Source organism: Aquarana catesbeiana, linkage group LG09 (assembly GCF_042186555.1).
Source record: "Aquarana catesbeiana isolate 2022-GZ linkage group LG09, ASM4218655v1, whole genome shotgun sequence".
Lineage (NCBI taxonomy): Eukaryota > Metazoa > Chordata > Amphibia > Anura > Ranidae > Aquarana > Aquarana catesbeiana.
Window position 1 is genome coordinate 9,805,053 of NC_133332.1, and position 23,220 is coordinate 9,828,272.

The 23,220-nt window shown below is 37.7% G+C and overlaps 1 protein-coding gene across 2 annotated transcripts in view; it reads right to left on the reverse strand.

The window, feature by feature from the left end:
• Positions 1-23,220, reverse strand: part of LOC141107404 (protocadherin-11 X-linked-like) — a 1,915,236-nt gene that overhangs the window by 1,534,410 nt on the left and 357,606 nt on the right. The window contains exon 5 of one of the 2 annotated variants that reach the window (XM_073598112.1): positions 21,607-22,436. The exons of the other annotated variant lie outside the window; for it this stretch is intronic. The gene's annotated coding sequence lies outside the window, so the exon portion shown is untranslated. Of the gene's footprint in view, positions 1-21,606; positions 22,437-23,220 lie in introns of those variants that run through there. 2 annotated transcript variants of the gene reach the window in all.

Here is a 23,220-nt window from a genome sequence, read left to right on the forward strand (position 1 = left end):
GAGGCTTTCTATATTCCTGTTGTCATTTGAGGAATCAATTGATTTTATGGACTCTTGAGACGCATGTTTGGTGCTACTTCTGGCTCAATTACACATGGACTTTGTTTTACTTCTGGTCGGTCTGGTGCAATTTATAATCAGTGCAGGGATAGGTTCTCACAAGTATGAGCCCTTTGGGACCAATCAGTTATATAGATGAGCTATAGTTCAGGTTGAACTTAGTTGGGCCTAAACCCACCGGAAACTGCCACATGACATGGCCGTCCACCATCCAAATCAACTGTGACAGTGGAATTCCCCACCCCGCAGCTGCAGGTGACAATGAAGCGGGAATGCTGGTGACATTATTGACCCAATATGGCCACATGACATCCTCTAAATATGGTCATGTGTCCATATTAGGTCAATGGTGTCAACAGCATCCTCTCCCAATGGCGCTACTTCTGTCTCAATTACACATGGACTTTGTTTTACTTCTGGTCGGTTTGGTGCAATTTATAATCAGTGCAGGGATAGGTTCTCACAAGTATGGGCCCTTTGGGACCAATCAGCATTATAGATGAGCTATAGTTCAGGTTGAACTTAGTTGGGCCTAAACCCACCGGACACTGTCACATGACATGACAGCCCACCGTCCAAATCAACTGTGACATAGGAATTCCCCAGCCCGCAGCTGCCGGTGACAATGGAGTGGGAATGCTGGTGACATTATTGACCCAATATGGCCACGTGGCCATATTGGGTCAATGACATCTAAATATGGTCAAGTGTCCATATTAGGTCAATGGAGTCAATAGCATCCTCTCCCCTGTGTGATGTGTGACTGCTGGGTGGGGAGATCTTTGGCCACAGCTAATTGGAATAACTGTCTGCTGTCATTTGACAGTTTACTGAGGGTTCATAGAAAAAAAAAAACAAAGACCAGGCATAACCTAAACAGAGTATGGCTATGCCCAGTCTTTTTCGTTTTTTCTCTGACACCAGCGAACTGTAGAACCTTATGTAATTTGATTTCACATGCTACATGTTACCTTTTTAATTTTATTTATTTCGTTTTTTTTTTTTCTGTTTAGCACACCCCCTGTTTGTGTTTGAGAATGTAAAAAAAAACTAAGTTTATGGTACTATCTCAAGGAAACTATGCTTGGTATTTGTAAGGGTTTTTCTTATGCCGCAATAAGGACTTCTTCTTGTTCATTGATGGTCCTGGAGATATAATCCATATACTGTAACTACTGAACACATGCAACATACATGTCCAACTTTAGCCTTGGAAGGGATCATTCGATCCTGACTCCATGTTGCTCAATATGACATTTCAGTACACAGGAGCCATTAGGCAGATTTGGGAATTTGGATACTGCTATTGGATTCCATTGATGCTCCTGGTGGTATACTTTGTATATCGTAAACTACTGAAGACACTCACCTAACATGTCTAACTTTAGTCTTAGAAGAGAATATTCTATATTCTGACTATGTGCTGCTCAGTATGAGATTTCAGTATAGAGGAGCCATTAGGCAGATTTGGGAATTTGGATATGGGTGTTGGATTCCATTGATGCTAATGGTGATATACAATAACTACTCACATAGTTACATAGTAGGTGAGGTTGAAAAAAGTCACAAGTCCTCTGGAAGGACGTACTGGAACTGGAGGGAGTCCAGAGAAGGGCAACAAAGCTAATTAAGGGACTGGAGGGTCTCAGCCACGGGGAAAGACTACAAGCACTGAACTTATTCTCTTTGGAGAAGTGACGCTTGAGAGGGGATATGATTTCATAGTACAAATACCGTACTGGCGACCCAACAATACGGATAAAACTCTTCCACGAAAGGGAATTTAATAAGACACGCGGCCATTCACTAAAAATTAGAAGAGAAGCGATTTAACCCTAAACTGCGTAGAGGGTTCTTTACTGTAAGAGCGGCAAGGATGTGGAATTCCCTTCCACAGGCGGTGGTCTCAGCGGGGAGCATTGATAGCTTCAAGAAACTATTAGATAATCACCTGAATGACCGCAACATACAGGGATATACAATGTAATACTGACATATAATCACACACATAGGTTGGACTTGATGGACTTGTGTCTTTTTTCGACCTCACCTACTATGTAACTATGTAAGGATCAGGACCCGGAACTCCCAATTCCAGTATCACCTGATCGCAGTGATAGCCTCTGATTGGCTACCACAGTGATCAGTCACTGTAAAGCCCGCCGCCGTGTTTTTTCCTCTGTGAATGAAGGAGAGACAGATGTATCATATCTCTCTCTCTCCTTGCAGATTAAAAAAAAAAAGGCTGTGTAAATAAAATAAAAATAAAATAATAATAGAAAAAATAAAAAAATAAATACCTAGTTCAAGGTTTGATCTAGACTAGTGCCAGGGTTAGTGTTTGGGTCAGGGTCAAGGGTCAAAGGTCAAGGCCAGAGTCAAAGGTCAGGGTGGCTAGTGGTGGGTATCCCTGGTGGTCCTGGTGGCATCCTCGGGGGGGGCTGCGCTGATAATCAATCAGCGGGTATTGAAGTGGTTAATAAAACAATTTTTCCAACGTCGACCTTAGAAGGGATTATTCTATTCTGACGTCATGGCGCTCGGGGTGACATTTCAGTACATAGGAGCCATCAGGCAGTTTCAGGGATTTTGGATACGGTTGTTTTTTTTTCGTGTAGCGCTGCTTTGTTCAAAAAAAAAAAAAAAAAAGTTGTTTGGAACAAACGGTACCACTGGGCTACATCATCTCGTCTCTGGCATTATGTAAAGGTCACATGTACCTAACAAAGCCACCGCGAACGCCACTTTTACAACCTGTTATTGAACAATGAAATTGACTTATGCGGCTCAAGCTGTTTTGCTTCTTACGCCGGTTACCGCGCCATCAAAATGATGATTGTCAATTTCGCCGTCCTCCCAGGCGCTGGGGAGAGAGAGCGAGAGAGAGAGCGCGGAGATTTTGACTTTCCATTCCAGCCATCTAAACAGGACATAAAGGTAATGTTTCACCACGGCTTTCAAATGAAGGCCGCATTACTTTTTATATATGGCTGTTAAAGTGGACCTGGCATCAGATATCTTTTTTTGTGTTAAATATCGTGTCTGTGTATCACTTCCAGGAATTTATTACTACCCCTCCTCACAGAGATGGCAGTCCTTACAAGGCCTTCATCTACTTCTCTCTCCGGAAGGACAGAACCATTTCTGTTCAGGCATCATCCAGGGCCACCATCTACTTCTTGGATGTACACTATATTGGCAAAAGTATTGGGACGCCTGCCTTTACACGCACATGAACTTTAATGGCATCCCAGTCTTCGTCCGTAGGGTTCAATATTAAGTTGGCCCACCCTTTACAGCTATAACAGCTTCAACTCTTCTGGAGAAAGCTATGCACAAGGTTTAGGAGGGTGTTTATGGGAATGTCTGACCATTCTTCCAGAAAAGCATTTGTGAGGTCGGGCACTGGTGTTGGACGGGAAGGCCTGGCTCGCAGGCCCCGCTCAAATTCATCCCATCCCACCCCCATGATCTACCTTCCTATCTACAATACATTGACTCCCGCCTTTACACGCACGTGAACTTTAATGGCATCCCAGTCTTCATCCGTAGGGTTCAATATTGCCTCTGAAGACATCTGTTACGATGAAACATGTCAGGCAGGCTGACATCCGTACGCTGATTGCTGCAGCTGTTTGTTCCTATCATTGATGCATGCTGTTTTAAGCTTCAACTGTAAGTTACTACAATAAAAGTTTTTTTATCTATCATTACGGGCTTCACTATGGGTCCTTCATTTTCTTTTCTCGGATATATGATGACTACATGCCTGAATGCCTAATTCTGAAGTGACCATTGGGAGATGTTTATATGTGAAGGAAATCCCACGGATATTGTGGTCTGATGAGGGGTTCCGGTGGGCTGGATTTGCTGGATGCTATTGAGAATTTATCATCTATGCCTAATCCTTAACACCTTCTGGTAAGCAGACTACATCACCACGTGGTGACGAGTGACTCTTTCTACATCTGCACAATATATTTGGTGATTGGATTCCTCCCACTCTTCAATTTCATTTTTGAACTTTTCAGCGCCGCAATAATTTTTATTCAATATTGAGTTGGCTCCGCCCTTTGCAGCTATTATGCCGCGTACACACGAGCGGACTTTTCGACCAGGCTGGTCCGAATCTGGCGGACAATCCGACCGCGCGTGGGCTCCGTCGGACCTGCAGCTGACTTTTTTGGTCGAAAATCTGACGGACTTTAGATTTGGAACATGTTTCAAATTTGTCCGATGGACTCGAGTTCCGGTCGAAAAGTCCGCTCGTCTGTATGCTGGTCCGACGGACGAAAACCGACGCTAGGGCAGCTATTGGCTATTGGCTACCGGCTATCAACTTCCTTATTTTAGTCCGGTCGTACGTCATCGCGTACAAATCCGTCGGACTTTGTGATCGTGTGTAAGCAAGTCGGTTTGTTAGAAAGTCTGTCGGAAGTCCGTCAAAAGTCCGTCAGACTGTCGGATCTTTGTTGCCGAAAAGTCCGCCCATGCGTACGCGGCATAACAGCTTCAACTCTTCTGGGAAGGCCGTCCACAAGGTTTAGGAGTGTGTCTATGGGAATGTTTGACCATTCTTCCAGAAGAGCATCTGTGAGGTCAGGCGCTGACGTTGGACGAGAAGGCCTGGCTCGCAGTCTCCGCTCTAATTCAACCCATCTCACCCCCTTGATCTACCTTCCTATCTACAATACATTGTCAAAAGTATTGGAACGCCTGCCTTTACACACACATGAACTTTAATGACATCCCAGTCTTAGTCCGTAGGGTTCAATATTGAGTTGGCCCACCCTTTGCAGCTATAACAGCTTCAACTCTTCTGGGAAGGCCGTCCACAAGGTTTAGGAGTGTGTCTATGGGAATGTTTGACCGTTCTTCCAGAAGAGCATTTGTGAGGTCAGGCACTGACGTTGGACGAGAAGGTCTGGCTCACAATCTCCGCTCTAATTCATCCCAAAGGTGTTCTATCGGGTTGAGGTCAGGACTCAAGTTCTTCCACCCAAAACTCGCTCATCCATGTCTGTATGGACCTTGCTTTGTGCACTAGTCCAAATCATTTGGTGGAAGGGGGATTATGGTGTGGGGGTTGTTTTTCAGAGGTTGGGCTTGGCCCCTTAGTTCCAGTGAAGGGAACTCTTAAGGTGTCAGCATACCAAGACATTTTGGACAATTTCATGCTCCCAACTTTTGGGAACAGTTTGGGAATGGCCCCTTCCTGTTCCAACATGACTGCGCACCAGTGCACAAAGCAAGGTCCATAAAGACATGGATGAGCGAGTTTGGGGTGGAGGAACTTGACTGGCCTGACCTCAACTCGATAGAACACCTTTGGGATGAATTGGAGCAGAGACTGCGAGCCAGGCCTTCTCGTCCAACATCAGTGCCTGACCTCACAAATGTACCTCTGGAAGAATGGTCAAACATTCCCATAGACACCCTCCTAAACCTTGTGGACGGCCTTCCCAGAAGAGTTGAAGCTGTTATAGCTGCAAAGGGTGGGCCAACTCAATATTGAACCCTACGGACTAAGACTGGGATTCCATATGAGATGACATAAAGTTCATGTCGGTGTAAAGGCAGGCACCCAATAGTTTTTACAATATAGTGTATATCCTGGTCTTTGTGCACTTAGTGGCTGTGTTGACTAGAGATGCATTGATAGCGGTATTGGTATCGGTGTCAATACAAGGCATTTCTAGGAGTACTTGTAATATGTAATTGTAATTTAAAAAAAAAATAGATGAGTCCACAGGGTGGTATACACCTCCTTGAACTTAACCTCCTTATATACCAGCACTTTTTTAAAGTGCTGCAATTCCTGCAAGTTCTTTTTAACTACGTGCCTTAATTTTTTAAGAACTTGTTAAAATTTGAATTTTTTTTATTAAAATAAAAAAACAAATGAATTTATTTATTTTTATTTTTTTTTATTTTTTAGCAAAACAATGCTAAAGATTTAGAAACACACACACATATATATATATTATATGGCAATCTTCTTATAGCCTAGGCCATGTTGAACTTCCGGTGACCAGTATGAGAGAGTGAGAGCGATAACACCAAATTTAACACACCTGCTCCCCATTCACACCTGAGACCTTGTAACACTAACGAGTCACATGACACCGGGGAGGGAAAATGGCTAATTGGGCCCAATTTGGAGATTTTCGCTTAGGGGTGTACTCACTTTTGTTGCCAGTGGTTTAGACATTAATGGCTGTGTGTTGAGTTATTTTGAGGGGACAGCAAATTTACACTGTTATACAAGCTGTACACTCACTACTTTACATTGTAGACAAGTGTCATTTTCTTCTATTTTTTTTTATACATACATATAAATATATACAGTGGGGACGGAAAGTATTCAGACCCCCTTACATTTTTCACTCTTTGTTATATTGCAGCCATTTGATAAAATCATTTAAGTTCATTTTTTTCCTCATTAATGTTCACACAGCACCCCATATTGTACACACAGCACCCCATATTGTACACACAGCACCCCATATTGTACACACAGCACCTCATATTGTACACACAGCACCCCATATTGTACACACAGCACCTCATATTGTACACACAGCCCCCCATATTGTACACACAGCACCCCATATTGTACACACATCACCCCATATTGTACACACAGCACCCCATATTGTACACACAGCACCCCATATTGTACACACAGCACCCCATATTGTACACACAACACCCCATATTGTACACACAGCACCTCATATTGTACACACAGCACCCCATATTGTACACACAGCTCCCCATATTATACACACAGCACCCCATATTGTACACACAGCACCCCATATTATACACACAGCACCCCATATTGTACACACAGCACCCCATATTGTACACACAGCCCCCCATATTGTACACACATCACCCCATATTGTACACACAGCACCCCATATTGTACACACAGCACCCCATATTATACACACAGCCCCCCATATTGTACACACAGCACTCCATATTGTACACACAGCACCCCATATTGTACACACAGCACCCCATATTGTACACACAGCACCCCATATTATACACACAGCACCCCATATTGTACACACAGCACCCCATATTGTACACACAACACCCATATTGTACACACAGCCCCCCATATTATACACACAGCACCCCATATTGTACACACAGCCCCCCATATTGTACACACAGCACCCCATATTGTACACACAGCACCCCATATTGTACACACAGCCCCCCATATTGTACACACAGCACCCCATATTGTACACACAGCACCCCGTATTGTACACACAGCACCCCGTATTGTACACACAGCACCCCATATTGTACACACAGCCCCCCATATTGTACACACAGCACCCCATATTGTACACACAGCACCCCGTATTGTACACACAGCACCCCGTATTGTACACACAGCACCCCATATTGTACACACAGCCCCCCATATTGTACACCCAGCACCCCATATTGTACACACAGCACCCCATATTGTACACACAGCACCCCATATTGTACACACAGCACCCCATATTATACACACAGCTCCCCATATTGTACACACAGTACCCCATATTATACACACAGCACCCCATATTGTACACACAGCCCCTCATATTGTACACACAGCACCCCATATTGTACACACAGCACCCCATATTGTACACACAGCACCCCATATTGTACACACAGCCCCTCATATTGTACACACAGCACCCCATATTGTACACACAGCACCCCATATTGTACACACAGCCCCTCATATTGTACACACAGCATCCCATATTGTACACACAGCACCCCATATTGTACACACAGCCCCTCATATTGTACACACAGCATCCCATATTGTACACACAGCACCCCATATTGTACACACAGCACCTCATATTGTACACACAGCCCCATATTGTACACACAGCACCCCATATTGTACACACAGCACCCCATATTGTACACACAGCACCTCATATTGTACACACAGCACCTCATATTGTACACACAGCACCCCATATTGTACACACAGCACCCCATATTGTACACACAGCACCCCATATTATACACACAGCACCCCATATTGTACACACAGCACCTCATATTGTACACACAGCACCCCATATTGTACACACAGCACCTCATATTGTACACACAGCACCCCATATTGTACACACAGCCCCCCATATTGTACACACAGCCCCCCATATTGTACACACAGCACCCCATATTATACACACAGCACCCCATATTGTACACACAGCACCTCATATTGTACACACAGCACCCCATATTGTACACACAGCACCCCATATTGTACACACAGCACCCCATATTATACACACAGCTCCCCATATTGTACACACAGTACCCCATATTGTACACACAGCCCCTCATATTGTACACACAGCACCCCATATTGTACACACAGCTCCTCATATTATACACACAGCACCCCATATTGTACACACAGCTCCCCATATTGTACACACAGCCCCTCATATTGTACACACAGCATCCCATATTGTACACACAGCACCCCATATTATACACACAGCACCCCATATTGTACACACAGCACCCCATATTGTACACACAGCACCCCATATTGTACACACAGCACCCCATATTGTACACACAGCACCCCATATTATACACACAGCACCCCATATTGTACACACAGCACCCCATATTGTACACACAGCACCCTATATTGTACACACAGCTCCCCATATTGTACACACAGCACCTCATATTGTACACACAGCACCCCATATTGTACACACAGCACCCCATATTATACACACAGCACTCCATATTGTACACACAGCTCCCCATATTGTACACACAGCACCTCATATTGTACACACAGCACCCCATATTATACACACAGCACCTCATATTGTACACACAGCACCCCATATTGACAGAAAAACACAGAATTGTTGACATTTTTGCAGATTTATTAAAAAAGAAAAACTGAAATATCACATGGTCCTAAGTATTCAGACCCTTTGCTGTGACACTCATATATATAACTCAGGTGCTGTCCATTTCTTCTGATCATCCTTGAGATGGTTCTACACCCTCATTTGAGTCCAGCTGTGTTTGATTATACTGATTGGACTTGATTAGGAAAGCCACACACCTGTCTATATAAGACCTTACAGCTCACAGTGCATGTCAGAGCAAATGAGAATCATGAGGTCAAAGGAAATGCCTGAAGAGCTCAGAGACAGAATTGTTGCAAGGCACAGATCTGGCCAAGGTTACAAAAAAATTTCTGCTGCACTTCCTAAGGTTCCTAAGAGCACAGTGGCCTCCATAATCCTTAAATGGAAGACGTTTGGGACGACCAGAACCCTTCCTAGAGTGAAAAAACAGAGTGAAAAATGTAAGGGGGTCTGAATACTTTCTGTCCCCACTGTATATTACCAAACAGTTGGATATTTTTTGTATACTAATATTTATTTATTTATTATTATTTAGTGTATTTTTTTCCTAAAAGTTTGGGTTTAAAGTTTATTTATTTAGTTTGATTGACGACTGTGCAATATATATATATATATATAAATATATAAATAAATATATATATATATATATATATATATAGATATATCTATATAGATATATCTATATATATATAGATATATCTATATATCTATATATAGATATATAGATATATACATAGATATATATCTATATATATATATATATATATATATATATAAATATATATATATATATATATATATATATATATATATATATATATATATATATATATATATATATATATATATATATATATATATATATATATATATATATATATATCTATATATATATCTATCTATATATCTATATATATATCTATCTATATCTATATCTATAGATATATCTATATCTATAGATATAGATATAGATAGATATATATATATCTATAGATGTATAGATAGATAGATAGATAGATAGATAGATAGATAGATAGATAGATAGATAGATAGATAGATAGATAGATATTTTTTTTTTTAGATTGATGAATATTTATTTATTTATTATTATTTAGTGTATTTTTTTCCCAAAAGTTTGAGTTTGATTGACGACATATGTGCAAATATCGTGTGAGAAACTGCAGTAACCACCATTTTATTCTCCAGGTCCTCTGCAAAAAAAATAAATAAAAAAATAAAGTAAATATATATATATATATATATAGATATATCTATAGATAGATAGATAGATAGATATTTTTTTTTTTTTTGCAGAAGACCTGGAGAATAAAACGGTGGTTGCTGCAGTTATTTATCTTGCACGATATTTGCACAGCAGTCGACCAAACCCAAACTTTTAGAAATAATAATAAATAAATAAATATTAGTGCACAAAAAAATACCCAACTGTTTGGTAAAATATAAAAGACGATGTTGCGTAGAGTAAATTGAGAGCAAACACGTTAAAATTTAACATTGTGCACGCCCATGAAGTGGTGACAAATTATGGTACCTAAAATTGTCCATAAGTGACGCTATAAAAGCCTTTTTTTTTGTTGAATTTAAAAAAAAAATTATAATTAACATATTTCTGTTCAATCGGCCAAATCCTGTATCCCCTAATGTAATTTTTAAATCCCAAATGAAGTCACAAAATAGAGACAGTTTCTGATCAACCCTGACAACCAACAGCCTTCATTTTCATAGCCTTGTCTCCACTTTCTTGTTCCACCGGTTATGAAGAGCGTCTTATCATGACTGTACAGTCCAGTCGGTACCAGAGTTAGACTCAATGCACTCAGCAATCAGCAACAGACCTGGTTGGACACGCCCCCTATTGCCTTCTTGAAGTCTGAGGGATACCGAGGGGCGTGGCTGTTACTCAGCTCTGCTAGCTCAGAGCTCTGCAGTGGCAGACCAGGAAGTAGCATTTGCCTGAGAGGGATCATTTTTTTTATTTCAAATCATTTTGATGCAAAAATCAGCGATTAATTATAATATGTGAGGTGCAGGAATAAAAAGAGTAAAAAAAAAGGTCAATTTTCCCAAGTTGTGGAGGACATAAGTTGACCTACCTCAATGCAGAGCACATTCTGAGCCGACGTTTTACCTCTACACCACAGACCCGTGTTTAGATCCAGCTAAAACTTTCTAGATCCGGGGTAAAAGGGAACCATTTAGTTTTTTCGTTTTTTTTTTTTCATTGCGCGCACATTCTGTGCTATTATTGTAATGTTCATTTTGTGCTTAGTTTCTGAAGTGACTTTTACTTTTTTTTTATTTTTCATTTGCTTGCTGTTCCATATTTCTATTATTTTCCTAATAGAGACATGCAAATGCTCCCTCTATAGTCTCCATCTGAATTTCACAGAGTTTTCACACAGAATTCTCTGCTTCAAGAGAATGTAGAACGGGTTCTGTACATTTGAATGTATTCATTTATTATGACTAGGAGTAAAAATGTGAATATTTTTTTTTTCCTGATAAATATTGCATTTTTTTAATAACATGTCTTACATAATCAAATTAGGTAAAATTAAAAAAAGACAATATTTAAAACATTTCGTACATAATCAAATTAGGTAAAATAAAAAAAAAGACAATATTTAAAACATATCTTACATAATCAAGGTGTTTAAAAAGAAATATGAGATACTAAAAAAAAAGACAAAAAAAGGAAATTGTAAAATGGTTCTGTGCATTTGAATTTATTTATTTATTATGTTGAGGGGTAAAGTAGAAATGTGAATAATTTTCACAATTTCTAGTGAATATTAAATAGTGCATACTTTTTATGACTTTATTTATAACATATATTACATAATCGCAATGAGTAAAAAGAAAAAAAGCTAATAAAAAAAGAAATAAATAATTAAAATAAATAAATTAAAAAAAAAAAATCAGATTAAGCAAAATATAGAATGGTTATGTACATTTTATATTATTTATTTAGAAGCATATAAAAGTGACAGCAGAAAAAGACCGGAGAGTCCATTGAGTCTGCCCATTTTCTTTTTTTTTTTTTTTCCTTTTTTTTTTTTGTTTTGTGTTTTCATTTTTGTTTTTTTCATCTGAGTATAGAGCTATGTTTGTCCCATGCATGTTTGAAGCCATTTACTGTTGACCGCCTCACTACCTCTGCTGGAAGTTTATTCCAAGCGTCAACCACCCTTTCAGTAAAATAATACTTTCTAAAATGAGTTTTAAACTAATTTGGAATTAATTACGGCTAGAAGCAAAGTAAAAATGTGAATACTTTTATTTTCTGGTAAAATATTAAATTTTTTTTTATAACATATCTTGCAGAATCAAAATAGGTAAAATTAAAAAAAAAAAGACAATAAAATAAAACAAAAATAACCCAAGGTAATTGCAATGTTCTACTCCAGCAACAGGAAGACTGGAAATATCTCTATAGTTAGTCCGCTGCAAAATATATAATTTTTTATTTTGTAAAGTAAAATTGTGAATATTTTTTTTCTGGTAAATAATAAATACTGAATATTTTTTTTTTTATAACATAAATTACATAATCAGTAAAATGAAAAAAAAAATACAATAAAAAAAAAGACAAAAATAATCCAAGGTGATTGCAATGTTCTACTCCAGCAACAGGAAGACTGGAAATATCTCTATAGTTAGTCCGCTGTAAAATATATTATTTTTTATTTTGTAAAGTAAAATTGTGAATATTTTTTTTTTCTGGTAAATAATAAATACTGAATATTTTTTATAACATATCTTACAAAATCAGTAAAATGAAAAAAAGGCAATAAAAAAAAGACAAAAATAATCCAAGGTGGTTACAATGTTCTACTCCAGCAACAGGAAGACTGGAAATATCTCTATAGTTAGTCCACTGCAAAATATTATTTTTTATTTTGTAAAGTAAAATTGTGAATATGTTTTTTTTTTCTGGTAAATAATAAATACTGAATATTTTTTTTATAACATATCTTACAAAATCAGTAAAATGAAAAAAAAGACAATAAAAAAAAGACAAAAACAATCCAAGGTGATTGCAATGTTCTACTCCAGCAACAGGAAAACTGGAAATATCTCTATAGTTAGTCCGCTGTAAAATATATTTTATCTTTTATTTTGTAAAATTTGGAATATTTTTTTTTCTGGTAAATAATAAATACTGAATATTTTTTTTTTAGAACATATCTTACATAATCAGTAAAATGAAAAAAAAAAGGCAATAAAAAAAAGACAAAAATAATCCAAGGTGATTGCATTGTTCTACTCCAGCAACAGGAAGACTGGAAATATCTCTATAGTTAGTCCGCTGCAAAATATTATTTTGTATTTTTAGCTTGGCTGCTTTTCACGAGTTGAAATGTAGAACTATTCTGTACATTTTTATTTATTTATTATGACTAGGGCTACAGTAAAAATGTTAATTATTTTTTGTTCAGGTAAATATTAAATATTGCATTATTTGCATTACTTTATTTACAACTCAAGATGAGTTAAAAAAAAAAAAAGACAAAGGAAAAAATATATAATTTTAATAACCTGTTCCAGCAACTGGAACACTGGAAGTGGATTTTTATATTTAGTCTATTCAATAATTAGATTTTTTATTTTCAGCCAGCTGGAGATCTCAAATCCTTTTTTTACATGTTCAAATGTTATCTCCTTACAGCCAGTTGAATAAAGCCTGCTGTATACAAAGATCAGTAGCTCAATCGGCATTAAATACACATAGAGCTGAATAAGTCGTAACAGCGGCTTTGTTCTCTTTGCAAACAGATCCAATCATGTGCAAAAAATATCCTGTTTTTTTCCGCACTTGACTCATGTCCCAGCATTTTTTACCTTGTCCCTGTAGGGAGCAGCTTTTATTAATCCCTTGAGGAACGTCATCACCAGGCTTGTAAAGTTCTTGCAAGGTTCCTATTGTCGTAATCACGCCCCCAGAACTACATCTCCAGAGAGCTCCTTACCTAAACTGCGGCCAGGCTCATGGGAGTCAAGGCAGTTTCATCGTCTGGCTGGGAAAGGAGCCAATGATTGTATGTGAAGAGGGGTGGGAGATGGGTGGAGTTCTGTAGTCCAGGAAGGAGGGCAACACTGGGATTTCAGTGCAACAGAAGCACCACATTGCCAGTCTAACATGATGCCAGGAGCTCATTTTCTGTACTTGTACATTGCTTTTAAATTAATAAAATTTGGGAACATATGCATGTATCAAGGGGTGTGGGGGGAATAGTGGGTAGAATATATATATATATATATATATATATATATATATATATATATATATATATATAATTACCAAAAGTTTTGGGACACCTGCCGTTACACACACATGAACTTTTTTTTTTTTTTTTTAAATTCTCTTTATTAATTTTAATAGGTTTACAGAGACAGAACCTTGGGGCATTCCCCGGCTCAAAAAGTACCATGTAAATCGGTACCTAACAACAGGTTATCTGCCTATTACATTGCTGTTTTCGACAGAAAAACAGATAAAATACAAAACAAAAGCTAAAATACAAAACAAAAACTAGATATTACTGCTCAACCACTCCAATTGGAGAGATTATGAAAGGAGAATGTGCAACTCGTCTTCGATGAAAGTGGGATTTCCCAAGAGGGGATTCTGGTACTAGGCCTAGGATATTAAAGGTTCAACTATAGGGGTGTCACAAGGGACTTAGCAAGTGTTAGCACAGAAGGAGGAGCTAGTGGGTGTCAGATATACCGTCTATTCTTGAGCGGCATTAGTGGAGGTAGAGTCAAGCCATAGTTTCCATATTTTGTCAAACTTAGCAGTACACCCACGGGAGAGGTATGTGGCTTTATATAATGGTATTGTAGAATTGACCAGGGCTTTCCAAGAGGTCAGAGAGGGCGCATCAGGTTTTTTCCATTTTAGTAATATTGCTTTACGGGCGTAAAAAAGTAGAAGTCCTATGAGGGTCTTAGTTGCTGTGCGGTGCGCTAAAGAACACACACATGAACTTTAATGGCATCCCAGTCTTAGTCCGTAGGGTTCAATATTGAGTTGGCCCACCCTTTGCAGCTATAACAGCTTCAACTCTTCTGGGAAGGCCATCCACAAGGTTTAGGAGTGTGTCTATGGGAATATTGGACCATTCTTCCAGAAGAGCATTTGTGAGGTCAGGCATTGATGTTGGACGGGAAGGCCTGGCTCGCAGTCTCCGCTCTAATTCATCCCAAAGGTGTTCTATCGGGTTGACGTCAGGACTCTGTGCAGGCCAGTCAAGTTCCTCCACCCCAAACTCGCTCATCCATGTCTTTATGGACCTTGCTTTGTGCACTGGTCCAAATCATTTGGTGGATTATGGTGTGGGGGTTGTCTTTTTAGGGGTTGGGCTTGGCCCCTTAGTTCCAGTGAAGGGAAATCTTAAGGCGTCAGCATACCAAGACATTTTGGACACTTTCATGCTCCCACCTTTGTGGGAACAGTTTGGGGATGGCCCCTTCCTGTTCCAATATGACTGCGCACCAGTGCACAAAGCAAGGTCCATAAAGACATGGATGAGCGAGTTTGGGGTGGAGGAACTTGACTGGCCTTCACAGAGTCCTGAGCTCAACATGATAGAAAACTTTTGGGATGAATTAGAGTGGAGACTGCAAGCCAGGCCTTCTCGTCCAACATCAGTGCCTGACCTCATAAATTCACTTCTGGAAGAATGGCCAAACATTCCCATAGACACACTCCTAAACCTTGTGGACGGCCTTCCCAGAAGAGTTGAAGCTGTTATAGCTGCAAAGGGTGGGCCAACTCAATATTGAACCCTACGGACTAAGACTGGGACGCCATTAAAGTTCATGTGCGTGTAAAGGCAGGCGTCCCAATACTTTTGGTAATATAGTGTATATATATCTCAAACAAAATGAGTAATATATGTGAATCCAAGTGTAATAAAATCAAACATTGACAACATAAAAAATAAAAAGAAACTAGATGTGAAAAAATGTTCGTGACGCATCTGTCCAGGGGGGCCATCTATAGTGTACCCATACAATTTTACAGTTCATAAATGTGCTTGAAATGGTGATCCATGGGTAAAATTAGACACCAGCGTGATCATCCCACCAACTTGAATAATAAGGGTACGCTTACCAGAGAGTGTAGACCCAAGTACCTTACAGAACTTGGGTACACAGGCAGGGGTAAATGGACATCACACACAGGAAAGCCAGCCCTCACAGGTGTCTCTGAAGGATGGATCTCTCAAATGTCCACAGCTCTAGTGTAGATGGACTCCAACCAGGACCTACCTTCTCTAGAAATAAGTAGTATACAGCGCTTGTTGTAAATTGTGCAATGACTTCGGCAATAGCGCGTTTCGTCATACGCGCAACCTAACCTCTGACGCGGTTCTAATGAGGATGTCATATTTGACGAAACCCGTTAGGGCCCAGCTATTGCCGAGGTCATTGCATAAATTGTACCAAGCGCTGTATACTCCTTATTTATTGAGGCAGCAGGTTCTGGTTGGAGTCCATCTACACCATAGCTGTGTCGGCATATGAGAGATCCATCCTTCAGAGACACCTGAGAGGTCTGGCTTTCCTGTGTGATGTCCATTTACCCCTGCCTGTGTACCCAAGTAGTGTAAGGTACTTGGGTCTACATTCTCTGGTACCCTCATGGATGTGCAGCCGAAAAATCTGCAGCAACTGCGTGATGTTATCATGTCACTATGGAGAAAAATCTCTGAGGAACGTTTCCAACACCTTTTTGTATCTATGCCACCAAGAATGAAGGCCAAAGGGAGTCCGGTACTAGCAAGGTTTACTTAATAAAGTGGCCAGTGAATATATATATATATATATATATATATATATATATATATATATACACACACAGGTGTGTGATATACAGTGAATATATATGTATACAGGTGTGAATGTCTGGTGAATGACACATCCACTGTACCCTTCAAAAGGAATGTCAGGACAAAATTAAAAGAAAAATGTAAAATATTGATAAGAATTGAAGAAAAAAATAAATAAATAATAGAAAGAAAAAAAAAATATATATATATATATATATATATATATATATTTTATTTTTTTATTTTTTATTTATATTATTTATTTATTTATTTATTTTTCTTCGTTTCTTATCAATATTTAGAATGTTTCTTTTAATTTTGTCCTTTTGAAGGGTACAGTGGATGTATCATTCACCAGACATTCGCTGAAGGTGAAGTTAGGCTTGCAATGCATCAGAAAGTATCCCTGGACCAGAACCCCATCCGTATTTTCATATAAATATAAAACCAAAATATGTTGGGACACAGGGAGAACTCATATATATATATTAAAACAATATATATATATTGTTTTGATAAATATCAAGTTATTTTATATTTGGGAGAATGTGCTTTGATAAGATCCAAATATATAAAATGTAAAACATAGCATTAAAAAGTTATAGGTTGATAATTTTTTTTTCTTTGCACTATAATAAAAAACGTTCCCTGTGACATGCCTAATGCCATTGCCTTGGCAAGTACCTATCATCAATACAACATCATCCTGTATGAATCAAGATCATTACCATAAGAAAATTGTCATCCCATCTCAACGCGTTTCATAGACTCGGTCAGTGAAACAGTGAAATTACTGTCAAAGTCATGCAATAAATAATTTTTAGAAGTCAATCAAATAATTTCAAAAATTGTCCCAATGTCAACATTTAATGCAAAATTGCTACTCAATAAAGTTGTAGATTGAACATTGAAATATGGACAATTTTGGAAGTTATTCGATTGACTTCTAAAAATTATTTACTGCACGATTTTCACAGGAATTTGCTATGCCGTCATAATGAATCAATCAAATAATTTCCAAAATTGTCCATACAATGTAAAATGTGCATTTGATAATTGTGTAGATTGAATACTGATATATGGACAATTTTGGAAATTATTTCATTGCATGGTTTTTGCATTAAATTCACTGTTCCTCCTGAGGAGTCAATCAAATAATTTCCAAAATTGTCCATCAATCAATATGAAAAGTAAAACATGTATTTGATAATTGTGTAGATGGAATACCGATAAATGGACAATTTTGGAAATTATTTCACTGCATCGATTATGTTTTGCAATAATTCCACTGTTCCATCTCAAGGAGTCAATCAAATCATTTCCAAAATTGTCCATAAATCAATATGCAATGTAAAATATTTATTTGCTAATTGTGTAGATTGAATATTGATATATGAACAATTTTGAAAATTATGTGATTGCATGATTTTTGCATTAATTTCACTGTTCCATTTAGAGGAGTCAATCAAATAATTTCTAAAATTCTCCATAAATCAATATGGAATGTTAAATATGTATTTGATAATTGTGTAGATTGAATACTGATAGATGGACAATTTTGAAAATTATTTGATTGACTTCTAAAAAATATTTATTTCATGATTTTCGCAGTGATTTTGCTGTTCCATCCCGAGGAGTCAATGAAATAATTTCCAAAATTGTCCATAAATCAATTTGCAATGCAAAATATTTATTTGATACTTGTGTATATTGAATACTGATAGATCTACAATTTTGGAAATTATTTCATTGACTTCTAAAAATTATTTATTGCATGATTTTTGCAGAAATTTCACTGTGTCATCCTGAAGAAATGGGCCAAGTCTTGTACTGATAATAAAAGGTTTAAATAAGTACTTACCAAGGTAACGGTGTTAGGCATAGCATACAGAATGGAGTTTATAGTGCTAAGGTAAGAACCATGTATTGATCTGTAACTATTTAATATTTCGATCTATATTTCATATATTTGGTGATATTCTTTTTCCATTGTGAAACGATTTTATTACTTAACATTTACCGTAAATGTTTTCAAACCATTCGGATGTGTCCCCGATGAAGCAGCAGTTGGCTGAGAAACGCGTCGGGTTAACCAGCGGGATACACCACCATCAACTTTGGAATCTATTTGGAACTGTTTATGGTGTTTTATATGCTGATTGTACCTATACTTGGGTTTTCATTAATGACCTTAAAACTGTTTAATACTTGAAATCTCTTTTTTTTTTTAGGAATTTAATTGTGTTGCCTCACTTTTAGTACAAAGCCTTTAAAGCAGTGGTTCTCAACTTTTCTGGTGCCGTGACCCCTGGATAAAATTTCCCAAGTTGTAGGGACCCCTAAACAATAAAATTATTTTCGTGGCGTGGGTTGTCAGCACCCAAGACAAGACAAATAATTTGCGCCCCTAACCCACGGACATTTAGTCCCACGGACATCCTTCAGTCCCTTCCACTCGTACAGTATTGAAACCTGTTATGATACATTTTAGGATGTACCACTCCTTCTCTTTGTTTTCCTTTCTTTCCCTTTTATCTCTCTCTATCCTAATTTCTTGGGTTTTTTTCCCCTATCTCTCTCTCTAGCCATCTTTCTTGTTCTTTCTTTCCCTTTTTCTTTGTACCTACCCCTCTTTTCCTCTCCTTACATGTATTCTCTATTTTTATTCCTTCTCTCACTCCTTGGTGGGGTTTGGGGGGGGGTGGGATCAGTGGCAGTGCTGGGGGGAGTTCTGATCAGCCAACATAGGTGCTCTTGATGAAGGTCATCTGCTGATCTGAGAACTATAGTGGGGGCTTTTAATGGCAACTATAATCACAGGCAGTGTTACCCATTGTGTCTCCGACTTTGTGGTGTCTTGTAGCAGTGACACCTTTGCCAAAATCAGGAGATAGGGTCTCCTCCAGCCCCTCCCACTTCACATTCCTCACCAGTCAGCTGACCTCCAGTCTCTGCCTCCCCCCCAGCTATGCCGAATGAATGGGCGGCTGCGAAGAGGCTGCGGGCTCCAGGAACAGCCCAGCTGGGTCAGCCACAGGCTCCAGGAACAGCCCTGCCGGGTGGCAGCAAGAAGGCTGGGAGATGGGTGTGGGCTTCAGAAACAGCCCACGATTCGGTGACCCCTGGCAAATCATCATTCGACTCCCAGGTTGAGAACCACTGCTTTGAAGTCTCTTATTTTGTTAATGGCTTTTTTAACCTATTTTGTTGCTTTACTTGTACTTTTGGGATGTGGCATCGTACATTTTTCCACCAAGACAGGGTAAAATGTTTTTTATTATTTTGTATATATTTGGACTAATAAAAATCATGAAATTTTATGTATGAGTTACCCCCGTGTGCTTCCTGTAAAGTCTGAACACCTTTTGGTTTCCTAAGTCACTGATAAGTAAGCATGCGAGCTGCTGGGTTGCCTGTAAAGTCTACCAGATAGGCAAGCCAATAGCTAATGGCAGCTAAAAATGCAGTTACTGGCAGGATTTCCAGGTAAGAAACTTTGATTCAGGTTCTCAAAAAAACAAAAAAAACAAAAAAAAAACATAATGGCAACATGTACCTGTAGCACAGACCAAAATATGCTGACCCTAACCTCTGACCCTTACGTGACCCAAACACTAACCCTGGCACTGACCTAGATCAAACCTTAATCTAGGTATTTTCTTTATTTTTTATTTTATTTTTCATGATTTATTTTAAGTTTTTTTACAAATTTTTTTTTTCTTTCTGCAAGGAACGAAAAAGATACATTGTAGCCTTCTTCTCCATTCACAGAAAGAAAGAAAAACAGAGGGGGTGGGCTTCACAGTGACTGATCACTGTGGTAGCCAATCAAAGGCTACCACAGCGATCAGGTGACCCGGAATCGGGGGGATCTGGGTCCCGATTCTTAGTACGGGGCTCTCTATGAGACCCCCGGTGTCTGTGCTGGGGGTGTGTCATGCGCCCAGCACAAAGAGTGAAACACATATACGTAAAAAAGCCCGCTGCAGTGAGGCCACACATATGTATTACATCGGCAAGAAGGGATTCTTTTTTTTTTTTTTTTTTTAATTATTATTTTTTATTTATTTATAGTCACTCTGTTTCTCTTCACCTTTCCCTCATAAACCACTTGTGTTTTCACCCACAGAGAGATATGAGGGAACACCTGGCCTACAAAAGAAGGAGCCATTGATTTTCAGAGCTGAAAACTGCTGGCATTGATCCAGGCAAGTGTGATTAGAGAAGTGTGACATTTTCTTATTTGTATCACAAAGGTGAATTTAGTCTTTTAATACATATTTAATGCACTGAATCAAGTGCGATTCTCTGTGTGTATTACCAATTAAAGAGGAAAATGACATTGGTCAATTTTTTTTAATTTTTTTTATTTATATGTGCACAATAATAAAATATAGTAATTAAATAATATTAAAATACATTTTTTAAATAAACATTAAAATTAAATAAATATAGGATTGTTTGAATAAATATTAAAATTCAAATTAATATGAATTCATTTTCAAATAAGCATTTACAGCTAAACTCCAGGCAAACAGATTAATATGCCTGAAATACAGGGACGCTCTTTTACCTGTTAAAGGATTAATATTTTCTATCTATCTGGTCCTGAGATTTTCAGAGCTCTGCCACAAAGCACAGATGTCTGACAGGGCAGCAGGAGTAACTGTAACTTTATATTTTAAGAAGCATAAATAGGAAATGTTCAAGAAAAAAACGACAAAAAAACAATAATAAACAATGCTGACACTTTATTGAGCAATAGATTTGTTAAATCGGAACACCGTTTTGTTTTTAAATAAACATAAGGATTAGGAAGAAATAAAAAAAAATCAGAAAAAAGTTTTAAACAGAAAAAAATATTTGATTTTTTATGTATATACCGTAAAGAAATATTGTTTTTTTTTTTTCTTTCTTTTTTTTTTTTTTAAAGAAAAGTAAAGGGAATGTCAGCAAATTAGCAATCTGTTAAGGTCACACACTTAGCTATTAAATATACATTGTATTAAACATATCTTCAATAAAAATTTTAAGTATAAAGAACATTACATTCTTTTTTTTCTTTTTTTTTTTTTTTAATGTATGCATATGTTTTATTGCTCCCTAATTCAATATTTGACAACCAGATTATATAAATAGAAATAAATAAAAACAAAAGCCAGGATTTTTTTCGGGTTTTTTTTTTTTACAAGCAATATTTGAAAACAATTCACTATTTTTATTTATAACTGCCTCTCAAAATGAGCGACAGGAAAAGTCCATTTTTATATATATATATATATATATATTTATATTTCTACCTTGGTTTTTCGATGACTACAGTATGACACAAAGTTTGTTGTCCATCATTGGGTGAAAAAAGACAAAAAGTTGCCTTGCTCTGGATACCTTTGGGTAGTCTTGCTGGAATGGTTCGTCTCTCCACATCCAAATAAAAGTTCTTCAGACAGAGGAGGAATCTTTTTTTCTCGTGCTGTTTCCATTTCTCCATGTTTGCTGGGTTAACGTCAATGTGTACGCAAACGACCTCAGTACATGACCTCGGATGCGGGCGACGATGTCAGAGCTGGCAAACAGAGAAACAGCATGAGAAAAAAAAAAAAATTCTCCCACCGAACCATTTCACCAAACACTACACCGTCATTATTAGCTGAAAAAGTTGGCCAACTCTACTTTGTCATTTTCTACTTCAGTCTGTTGGCCAACTCTGCATTGTCATGACTATCTGAAAAATTTGGTCAACATTAAATAAGTTGGTCAACATTAAATAAGGTCATAACTAAAACACATTTTCTAGTTCTGCATTGTCATTACTAATTGAGTTGATTTAATAAGCAAAATACAGTCACTTCAAGAACTATTCTATAAAAAAGGGTAGTATGATTACAGAATTCCTATATATTTTTAATAGACATGTGCACAGCCAAAAAATTCGTTCATTTTCGTTTTCATTTCATTAGTTTATTATTTTTTTAGTTTTTCGGGTCATTCGTTATGATCGCGATTCGTAAATGCGTTCATTCGTGCATTCGTAAATTCAAACATTCGTTCATTCGTACATTCGTACATTCGTTCATTCGTACATTTTTACATTTGTACATTCGTAAATTCGTAAAATCGTACATTTGTAAATTAGAAAATTCAGAAATTTGTAAATTCGAAGTTTGAAAATCCAAAAACCCAAAAATTCAAAAATCTGAAATAGTAACTAACTTTTAAAATATAGGTATTGTAATTTCCTTTCAAATTTGACTGTCAGTGAACTTAACAAATACGAAATTAACCGAAGTTATGAATTATCCAAAAGGAATGCTGCATCTAAACAAATGGAATGGAACAAATTAATAATA